Source organism: Etheostoma cragini, chromosome 6, assembly GCF_013103735.1.
Source record: "Etheostoma cragini isolate CJK2018 chromosome 6, CSU_Ecrag_1.0, whole genome shotgun sequence".
Taxonomy (NCBI): domain Eukaryota; kingdom Metazoa; phylum Chordata; class Actinopteri; order Perciformes; family Percidae; genus Etheostoma; species Etheostoma cragini.
The window spans coordinates 19,645,858-19,657,460 of NC_048412.1; the positions used below are offsets into that span (position 1 = coordinate 19,645,858).

Genomic DNA, 11,603 nt, shown 5'->3' on the forward strand with positions numbered 1-11,603 from the left:
TGTGTGTGTGTCAAATATTCCATGCAGAGCAATGTTCATTGAAGCAGATCTTCTCTGATCTCTCATACACAGGCAGAGGCAAAAAGACGTCTGTCCGAGGTGAACGTTATGTAATGCTAAACTATATAATCAGCTTTAGAAGACATGCTTGACCAAGTGGGTTGAGGGAAAGAGAAGGAGGCAGCAGTGAGGTGAAGGGGGCGCAAGACGAGGGGACAGGAACAGGGCTTGATGGAAAACAGGATAAACTGAGTAAAGGGTGAGAAGAACAGTAGGAGAGGAAGAGAAAGTGGTGACAGGCGGTGACACGGCATGTGTCTCCTGTCGCTGTTTACGACAGGATAGACACAAACACGTAAACATGCTGTGCTCTGCCCTCTGTGTCCCCCTTACAGCCCACTGTTACGCAGAGTGGTGATTGCCAAGATCCCATGTGTATGCATTTGCCTGTGTGCATGTTTGTCTATAGCTGTACGCCTGTGAGGGTGCATTTTTTTTTCTTAAGAATGGCTCTGTCCACTCTGGGTGAAAGACGACCTTGTCTCCCCACACTAGTCAAGACAATGCTAGTCTTTGTTTGGGCCCACAATTACCAGCGGACACATGTATACGTTGCCTTCCGAAGACATAAAGCTGACATTTTTAAAATTTGTATTTAAAATGATAAATGTTGAGATCACTGAATCAGTTATCCCTGTATTGTTGGGATTCCAATGATTCACCACTGTAAACACTCTTGAAGGTGCCAGGAAAATGAGCCAGTTACCAAGGCTAAGATCTAAGCTTTCACAGCTAGCATGTAGCCAGTGTTTAATATATATATATTAATTGAATAAACACCTTTCTGTCACTCTATCATGTAAAGACATTTCTTCTAATGTAGATCTTTAAAGCTGCATTTAAAAACTCATGAAGAAAAGGAATGTTTTGCATACTATAATCCTGTTGCAAGAAAAATAGTTATTTTGTGTTCATCACATTCTTTTACTTGAGCTTTGACCTCTTCTGTGGTTAAAACCATAGTTTGTGCGTTCTCCAACTTACTTTCATTTTGGACTCCAAATTATTCCCATTTGGATGATTTATGATCATTAGAGCACTGTTTCCACGCACTCTGCCTTCACATTTGTCCATGCTTTTTGGGGCAAATTGAGCTAAATTATGATGTTTAGTTTATTTTGCATTCTCTTTACTTGTGATGGCAGTTTGTTGCTATTGTGGTTCACCACTGTCAAGTAACTGTAGAGGAAACACTCCAAATCTAAATGATTATATTTGAGTCAAGAAGCGCATTTGTTTGTGGTAGTGACGGGGACTCTGTCTTTACTCTGGTTGTTTTATACGTATGCTTTGATTTCCTTTTCAGCACTCATTCCACTGCTTCTCCTTTCTTTGACCTTTTCCCCGTTTTCTTTCTCTCTCCTTTCAAACACACACACACACAAACACACACACACACACACACACACACACACGCACACACAGAAACCTCTTAAAGAATGACTAACAGATGTGGACAGAGCTTTTTCCTTCATCTAAAATTAGCTGAGATAGAAGAATGGCAGGAAAGCGCACAGGGTTGGACCCACAAACAGGAGTGTTGAGGGGGGTTGGGATGGGGGATTGATGGAGAAATAGACTAGAACTGGAGGAAGGAATAGGATGATGGGACTTACTGAAGCCGTGTGTATTTTTGGTGCTGTTCACACACATTGCTGACGCACAGGAACCCCTTAGGGCACAAAGTCAACCACCGTCTCATACTTTATATGTGCTTGTATTGCAGTTGTGTGGACCAGTGTGAAATAAATGTAATGTATTAAGGAACAGCAGAAGTAATTAGAGATGCTGATTGTTTGTTTGTCACTCTGCTTGTTTGGTAGACCTTTTTTTTTTAACCATTGTTATCTATTACATGCTGCGCATCCTGTTTCTGTTGCAGTGCCAGCTCTTATCTTTTATTCATTAAAATGAGATCTGAAATAAATATCTGATGGAAAATTTTCAATTAACACAGCCTCAATTTTAATAAATTCTGTTCGGTAAAGACCTGCTTTTCAGTTGTGAACAGCAAAGCAGACCTATCAGTCAGTTCCTCTCACCATGATGCGCTGCTGTGAAACGTCCCACCCTTAATTTTTGTAATTACCCATCAATTAGCAGTGTGGAAGCTGGATGTTGTACACAGCTCCAAAGCTGCTTTCCCCCAAACAGCAGAAAGGTGTTAAGGACAACAGTGGTGGTTGGCAAGCTGCCGATGTCCCCTGTTCACTCATCGCCCAAGGGCATGTTTAGAATACCAGGCCACCAGCCCTCTGCTTCACCCTTAAGTTAGGTTTATGTCTCCCCTGACAATCACAAGGGAGTGCATGGGTTGGGTGGGAGCATGTTCACTTGGTCAACAAGTGATACTTTGATTTGTTTTGTTGTCAGTTGTCAGTGTACATTTTTGTTTTGTAGTAACCTGTGTAACCTTCAAATTTCCTGAAACACTCTGCATGTCTGTTTGTACCATACTACTTACTGTGAATGCCGCACGAATGCAAGCCATCAGCAGCACAGTTGGCAGCATCAGTGCAGTACAAGAGAAAAACATGATTCCCTAAGGCCAGTCACCTATTCCACGCTCACCTCTAATCTGAACAACAGCATGCAGCTCATAACAAGACACAGACACACACACACATATACATATATATATATATATATATATATATATATATATATATATATATATATATATATATATATATATTACATCCACAGGCTTCCCATTTGAACTTTTTAGTTATTGAAGATGAGTGTGCAGATGTTTGTTTTTTTCCGTGGCTGTCTAGGAATTTAAAGGTAGCTCCAGCTGAATAGAATATATATATATATACACACACACATGCATAGTTAAGAGGAGTAACAGAGAATTAGTTGGGATAAACATGGCTTCAGGTATCATTTCTGGAGAATAAAAATAATTGAGTAATTGAGGCAGATAGTAAAAAAATGTACCTTCATGTAGGTTTTCCTAAATGAAAGCAGCTTTAAGCATGTAGCAAGTTGTCTCAAGGGTTAACAAGAATCTGACAGGGCTTTCTATATCAATATCCATATATTCTGAATCTATATAGTCCATGATTAGTACATCTTCATCAGGAACTACGTTTCAGTTTGATACTTTGCTAGCTGTTGCCAGACTTGAGGACAAAATGAAAAAAAGAAAGCAGATGAGAACCATGCATTTCAGTCTATATAGTTCAGGGCCACATTGTGTGTCATTGCAATGAATGTATGGCTTTGTTCAGTCAGTTAATAAAACCTTTTTAGATACAACTGCTGCTTGCTGCACTACTAAAAGAGGACATTTGAATACTATAAGCCGGCTCTTTTGTTGCAGTTTGTATGTGAAGGCTAAATATTGACAGAATATGTATGGTTTTAAGGCTGAGTATCCCTAACATAATATTTGACATCCTGTTACAAGAATAGTTATTGCATTATAGTATCTAGGGCGGCACAATTAATCAGAATCTAATCACGGTCAATATTGCGTGATCAAGCAATATTTTAAATGTGTCATTTCATAGAATGCTCCGTTTTTTTTTTGCAAAACCCATCTACCGCTCCGTAAACCACTGTCTGATCATGAGCCAGTCAGAGTTGTTCCCTGCACATCGCAACTGAGTTTCTAGATGTCACAGAAGACAGAGTAACGTGAGGAAAATTCAACAGATAGCAGTCGGTCATACGTCGGTCACAAGGTTTACCGGTTTACCAGTTTACCAGTAAAGGCAACATTTTGTCCCGTCTGTGTTGTTCTTCAGACAACAGCAGTGACCAGTGCTATTCAGTGTCTGTTAGCTCACAGGGCTCTAGAGTGCGACTAACATATTTACTCTATGTCGCACTTGTGCTAATGTCCTCTCATCCGCTGCCTCTCCACAAACGAAGCAATGTTGTTTATATGCATATGGTTTATTTTGCGTTACATGACCCATTTCTTCTGAAAAGCCGTGCCTCTGTTGGATCTCTCCTCTTACTCTCCGCGCAGCCCCACCCCCATTAACTCACACACGACTCCTCGGCAACATGGAGAGACACAGCGGCCGCCGGTCCACACTTCTACATTTGTCCATAGTTTTAATTGTTATTAACACAGCTGCATATTGTTAAGCATTAGAGGCAAACCTGTATTTGTACCAGTGTTTCCGCTGGTAACTCTGCTATCGCTGCCAACACGGCGAAAAACACAGAAGTTATTGAATGCAACTAACTTCAGTTTGTAGAGTAATAGCGTGTGAAACGGAGTCTGCTGGACCTGCAAGAGATGTGACCCATGAGTGTCTTGAAGTTTGACCACCTAGTTGACAACACCTACGTTATCTGAAAAGCTGTACAAAAATTCCAGCACTGTTGACACAATTGGGTCTCCATAAAGCATTTCAATCAAAGCAGGAGCTTATTATATATTGAAAAAAGATCAGGTGTCTCACTGCTTTGTCTCTCACTTGCCATGACCCATCTAGAAAAGTGAATCCACTGGGGAATGTGTCAGCTTTAGACGCTAGACAGCAGGCCTCTGTGTACGTGTGTTTTACTCAGTTCAGTTGTCTTTTGCGTTGCCTTTATTTCTTAATGTTGTCGAAAGAGGATCGAGGGAAGAAATTACAATAAAAGTGCTCGCCGTAAAAGAAAAAGAGGCCTTGCTGAGAATTTTTGACGTGCATCATGTTATTGTCTTCAGACTCTGTGTGGCCTTGTTGCCAGCTTGTTGCAGGACCTCTGGGTTGGTTTACACCGGAGTCTTGTTTGCCTTGAGAAGCTCCGGCTTTTGGAGAGGGTGAAAAAGTTCAATTTTGTTTCCAGCCAAGGCTAGTGGGCACACAGACGTTCAAATACACACACACACACACACATTATGCACACACACACTGTCATGTAGCGCAGATCTCTGTCTCCTGACGACTACCTGTTGCTGGCAGATTCAGCCTCCCACTCCTTTCTCTCCGTGTCTCTCCATCTTCCGCTCGCTTGCTCCTGCCCTGCTCTTCTTTTTCTAATACCTGGTCTATTTGAGTCTGTGTTCCAGGCTTGAAAGGATTAATTGCCGTTTATGCTTTATTTTTTTTGTTCTGTTCATTTCTGGGGGGTTATTTTTAGGCCTTAAGTGTGTGTGGTTGCTAGGATACACAGAGAGAGAGAGAGAAAGAGAGCGGGAGATTGCATTGTGAAAGCTGAATTACAAAAACATTCAGGCACTGAGTCAGCACTGACACACTCACATAAATATACGCACACAGGGTGTTTTAGTCTGAAGCTGTTATTGAGGACTTGTTTTTCTGGTTCTGTGTATAAGGTTTGAGCACTGTCATTTTATTCTGGCTCATCTTCAGTACCTGCTGTCACGTGCACACCTGTGACTTGTTGCACGTGGTCTGAGTGCATGCTCATTTGTTTGAAAGGTATTCTAGTGCAACAGGTCTGCGTTACTGTTACAGTCTTCAAATATTTTTTATTTGAAGTACTCAGTCTTGATATTTTTCTCCAATATGCTTGTACTTTCACATTTTTTACAATAAAAGTAGTCGTGTCTGAGTAGAATAATTATTTTTCTGAGTAGACTGGGCAAGCTATGTATAAAACATACTCTCTTTCATTAGTATTGCCTGAGTTGGTTTTGATTCTTGCCAGATTTCTGCGTGTATCAGAAATGACATGCATGGACACACACAGGAAACAGATCTGTTGTTGTGGTGCTTAACAGTTGCTAACATCCTGTCCCGCTCTAGTACCACATTCCAGGAAACCACCTCCCAAAAGTGTCACCTATCTCTCTCTCACACACACACACACACACACACACACACACACACCTGACACTTTAAGGTTCAATCATGCCACATCTAATTTACTCCTGTGTGGCAAAGTCACCCTTTGACCCACTGACCGTAAAAATACACACTGTACAACTGCATTTTGTGGTCACATACTGGTATTCCATGGTTGTCAAGTATAAATGAAAAATAATGTTATCAAAAAAACTCTGTAGGATGATGATAATAGGGCTACAGCTGTTTTTGCTAAATAACAGTTTTTTTCTATTTACCAATTACAGACCATGGTCGTTGAAATATGCTCATTTTAAATGGAATAATTCTTCAAAGGAGTCATCTTCAGCTGTAAAAGATAAGCTTGACTTTTCCTAGGTTGAATAAAATGTTTTTATTGGAGGCAGATTGGATGTCTGTACTAGGGAAATGGAGAAAGTACCTGAGGGTTCTGGGGGCTCCTAGGAAGCTTTGTGCTGGGGAGAGACGTGCATGGTGGGCTTATGGGGTTTTCATTTGTTTATTTTGGTTTACAACTTATTTTATATTTTGTTAAATGGTCTTGAATATTGTGGTTGCTTCATCATCTTGTCTTGATTTTTGTCTGGGTGGGTGGTGACGATGATGGGGGGGGGGGTATTCATGTTGCAAGTTGTATGTTTTGCAAGATAAAAAAAAAAACGTTAATTACAAAAAACAATAGACATCATATATATATTGAGACTTATCTCAATATTTATATGATGTGTATTGTTTTGTTGTCCCTATGCCCTCCTACATGCAGAGGTGCTCACACAGTCAAACACACTCTTCTGCATGCAGTAGTTAGTAAGTGTAGGCAGTGTGTTGTTGAACCAGAGGTGAAGTGTCAGCTGGCAGCTTTTTGCCAAGCTGTTGGCTGGAGAAGTACATTAACACCAGCGTGTTAGGTGGGGCCACGGGGTGAAAGAGAAGAGAGGCGCCTCTGGCCTGTAACACGGTTCTGTTAGCTCTTAACAGCTTTTCCCTAAAAGTAACTTTGAAGAAAATGATCTGACTATCATGGGAAAATTATCATGTATTCAGCTTAGATAGGCAGACATAGAGCAAAGTAAAAGCAATTTTTATAAAATGGTGTGGAGAGCAAACTTTTTAAATTTTTTTGATGACGAAGAGTATGACTTACAAGGTGTTTCCATTGCCAGATTGAAAATATTCTCACACATATCCAAAACAAATGACATTTGATCATAAATATTACAGCAAAAAGTGAAAAGTTGAGTTGAAAGATAAAAGACGTTAAAAAAAAAAACTCATAAGATTAATGCATCCATGGTCATCACAAGAATTTGCTTCATAGGATCTTAAAGCATAGTTTAAACGTGTCTCCTACAACCCAAAACCATCCAGTGTTTATAATACCATTACCCAGTGTTTAAAATTACACTTGCAATTGAAGAATCTTAACGGCTGCCAATGGAGTATCTCATGAGAGAAAAGGGTATTTTACACCATCACAAATCCACCACGAGGTTTACCAGTTCCACGTAAACACACCATTTAGTCCCGTCTTTGTTGGTTTTCTGACAGCAGCAGTGACCAAGTGCTAGTTTGTGTCTTCAGCAGCAGACTGTTGTACGTCCCGGCGTTGGAGTCCTCTGCAGTCAATTACAGTTACACTTTTGTACCGTTTGCCTGTCAGCATTATTAATTTTAACCATGTTGATTCCAGTTACTATCTACAGTATATTTCTATTCTATCTATTCTATTTCTATCTGATAGGCTAACGTTGCCTGCTGCCAAGTGTAACCTTAGTGTTTACTATTGTGACATGCTGCGATGCTTCCGTTGCCTCTAACGTCTAATACGCGTTGCTATTCAGTCCGACAGGCACCGATCGTTTAGGTTCAGTATCCAACCTCGGCTTTGTTCTCGGGTAACTCAACTACCAACTGGCACGTGCGTGCGTGCGTAAGGAGAAACGTTAACGTCCTGGGAGCAGTGTGTCACTTTGGTGACAGTAAATATACCTAACAGTGCCTTGAGAGCAACAGGACTCTCTCTCTCTCTCTCTCTCTCTCTCTGACACAATATTATTCAGCTGTTCTTAACAAACTCTGGGGAACACACACACACGGACAAACACACTCTCCCACCAGGCTTGTTTATAAGTGTGATTACACAGAGAAGAGTCCAGTTTTCCAGCCCACCTGAGAGCGCATCATGGGCAGTGCCTTGAGACTTTATGTGTGTTTGTGTGTGGACAGTGCTCAGTGTTTTTCGTCACATGGGGCTCAGACATGCATTTGTGACTTTTTTGCGTGCCTGTGTTTGTGCCTTTTCTTAGAGTTCCCCAGTGAAGAACCTCATGTTGTGTGTACATGTTGCTAGTTACATGGACTGTATAGTGTGTTTAGTAGTCCCATGTGGATAGAAAGTTCTCACCAACGGCCTCAGCCTCATTAGAGACCAGGCGACCCCTCTTAGGTGATCATGTTTTCACTAAGTTAGTTTTACCTGGTGGTTAATCCATTAAAGTTGTTTTTTTCTATCATTTTGTTTTTAATTAATAGACCCCGGTTGTTGCTAAACATTTTAGTCTATTTTACATTACATTTGGAAATTATTTACAATCATGCAATAACTTTATTGATTCAGGCTGATTATACAGTACTTCTTTCACTATTTACATTTACTATTGCTGAACATTAACCTAAAAGTTACATGTCATTTCAATTTTTTTTTTTTTTTCCAAATTATCTAAAGTTCTTGTTTCTCTACTTTTAACTGCATAAGCACATTTCATTTGTATTGTTGAAAGAGAGCGCATGTCACCAAATGTTCACCATGTTGGATTGGCTACTCTATCTAAACATTGTCAAATCTCTACAAGTTAATTTTCATAATATACTGAAATAAATGGCTGTGTGGAAAATTCGAAATCAAATTGCTTTGAAAAATAGCTGACTCTCAGCAGTAGTGTAAAGTGATTTGCATTGTAGTGGTAAAAATATGCAAAATCACGAGAACAGCCCTAAATGATAACAATGGAGGTATTAGTTTATTATTTTTAAATAAAGTGCTTTACTTGGCCACTCTAAGGCCACAAAGCACTCTCTTCCCTCTCAAACAACTTGCCTACTTATTTATTATCATCTCGATCAAGTTCTGCCGAACATAAAGTAAACCAGTGTAAAGCTCAAATGGAAACTAAGCACAGTCAAAAGTTACCGATCTAATCTGCATTTCTAGTAGACATTTCCACTGTTGGCAGCTTAAAACATCTGATTCCACTCTTTTTCTTGAACAATAATGAGTTACAAAGAAACACTCATATGCAGGCAATGTCTTTTTAATCTTTTATATATTAATTAGAAATTCCTCACCCAGTTCACTGCACAAATTGATGACGTAAAACCAAAGACTTTGGTTGTAGTTAGAGCTGAAACAATAAGCGGATCGAGAGACTGTTCAACACAAGTCAGTGAAGATCTTAATCATCCAGGTCATAGTTATCCCTATGAGTTTAACCCTTGAATTTAACAGCAACTGCTTTAAAGGTCTTAATCAGAAATCTTGAGTGTGTTATTTTTTAATTTTGTTTTTTTAAACGCTAAGTATTCCCTGCTTCCAAATGTCCAGATTTTCTGTTTTTCTTGGTTTGCGTTGATAGAAAATTGAATATTTTTGGTGTTTTGGACTGCTGGCCGGACCAGCATTTTGAAGTTGTCATCTTTAACTCTAGGGCAGTATTGATGATTTTTTAAAATAATATTTCACTATTTTCTGACATTGTATAGACCAGATAACAAATCAGTAAATTGGGAGAATATTTAGCAGGTTAACACATAATGATAATCATTGTCAGTTGCACAAGAAGGGCTTCTTGTACCTTTCTTATAAGTATTAGACATTTAGCTGATTGTGTCATTTTTATTTTGCGTTTTTTTAATAATCTCAAAATACATAACTGGTACAAAAAACTTTTAGGATATTAATAAATTAAATTTTGAGCTAAAGGTTTCCTTCCAAATTATTCACCTTTTCCATCAATGTTTCCCGTTTTCTTTGCTCTCTGTCCCTCTCCTGTGTCCATGTCTTTTCTCTTTCTGTTCCACTCTCTAGTCTTTCTCAAGTATTGGCCTAATGAATTTTTAATGGACTTGGAGGGAAGAGTCCAGACAATTTGGGATTCAGGCGCATGGGCTCTGATTACTCTCCTCTTCCTCCTCCTCCTCCTCCTCCTCCTGCAGAGCCCACCCTTCTCTTTTCTTTCCCTCCTTTCACTCTTACTTTCTCTGTCTCACCCACCAAGTCTTTTATTATCTTACCATCCCTCCCCCTCCACCTCCTGGTCTTGTGTTTCTGTCTTCTCTGTCCCCCAAGCTTGCCGCTTCAGGCAGTTTCACTTATCCAAGCAGCTGTGACAAAGACAAGACTGTGTAATACTTGTGTATGAATGTGCTATAGGCAAATACTGACTCTCAGTTTTTTGTGCTTTTACAGACTCTCAGAGCCAACAGTGACCTCACCCACACACACTTGCACTGGTCGTTTCCCACATCCACGCTAAAGCTGAGTTGGGTTAAAGTAGCACGGTGCTAGCCAACTGCCGCTAATGGCTGTTCAGAGGCCTTAGCCCTGTATAAAAATCCTGAGTCTGCAACTCTTCTGTTAGTTTGGCACAGACCTGTCAGTTGATTTGCTGCTGAGCAGGACTCGCAGCTCCAGGATCTCTCCTCCTCATCTCCTTTCTAACTCCAATACTTTTCCGACTGCCCGTCATACCTCTTTCCCATCAGCTCTCGCCCTCCTTGGCACTTGAGTCCCATGTCAGTGATCCAGTTGGTCATGCCTTTGAGGTGTTGTAGTTGTCAAAGTTTTAGAGCTGCAACTAGGGATTGTTTCCATCAACCAATAGATTCACTTTTATTTTCTCAAATAATTGAGTAGGCATTTTATCATTAAAATATCAGAAAATAGCTAAAAATGTCTATCATTTTCCAGAGCCCCACAACTTAACATCCATTGTTTTATTTATCCTACAGTCCAAAACACAAGCTATTCCGTTAAAAGTATCCCGGGGCAATTTCTTGTAAACAAACACTGTTTCTCACCCAAATGCATTGTGTGTATACATTCCCTTCCCTATAAAACATTTGTAAAGCTTGCATTGTTTATATCCATGTTTGCTTGCTAGCAGTCTTTGTCTTCCTAGCCTTTCCTGGTGTGTTGCTACATTTTTTGTGAGTGCATTACAGCAACCAACTGTTAATGTTGAGCAGTAAAAATCAGAAGCAAGGACGTGTAATGCGTTGCACTGTTCCGTAGCGCTCCCAGTGGTGGTCGTATATGTCACAGAAAAGCACCAATCAACACATTTAAGAAGCCGAAGAAAGTTGCTTGCAAGACCTTTGCTCATAAATAGTTGCTAATTGCCTAAACTAGTTGTTTCAACTCCAAAATCTTTCAAGTTGCGTTTATCATTTTCTAGTGGTGTTGTGGGAAGGGTTTTTCTTTAGATTACTTTTTTGGGGGGCTTTTCCCTTTTTTATTGACAGTGGATAGACAGTAAAGGGGAGAGAGAAAGGGGATGACATGCAACAAAGGGCCGCGGGTTGGATTCAAATCCGGACCCCTGCAGGACTCAGACTACATGGGGCGCACACTCTTACTGGGTGAGCTAGTGGCCGCCCCGTGCGAAGGGCGTTAGAAAGAGCACAAGACAGACATGACGTAAAATAAGGGTGATAGCCATTTTCTCTTTCTTTCCTTCTTCTAGCACTCTTTTGCTTTCATCTCCC

At 40.2% G+C, this 11,603-nt stretch overlaps 1 protein-coding gene and 1 long non-coding RNA gene across 3 annotated transcripts in view; both read left to right on the top strand.

The window, feature by feature from the left end:
- LOC117946313 overlaps positions 1–437 on the top strand; it is an 11,282-nt gene extending 10,845 nt beyond the window's left edge. The window contains exon 3 of the long non-coding RNA XR_004656995.1: positions 427–437. This is a non-coding gene — a long non-coding RNA (uncharacterized LOC117946313). The remainder of the gene's footprint in view (positions 1–426) is intronic.
- The window catches only part of erfl3 (Ets2 repressor factor like 3), a 43,743-nt gene that overhangs the window by 14,523 nt on the left and 17,617 nt on the right, over positions 1–11,603 (top strand). The gene's annotated exons all lie outside the window — the stretch shown is intronic.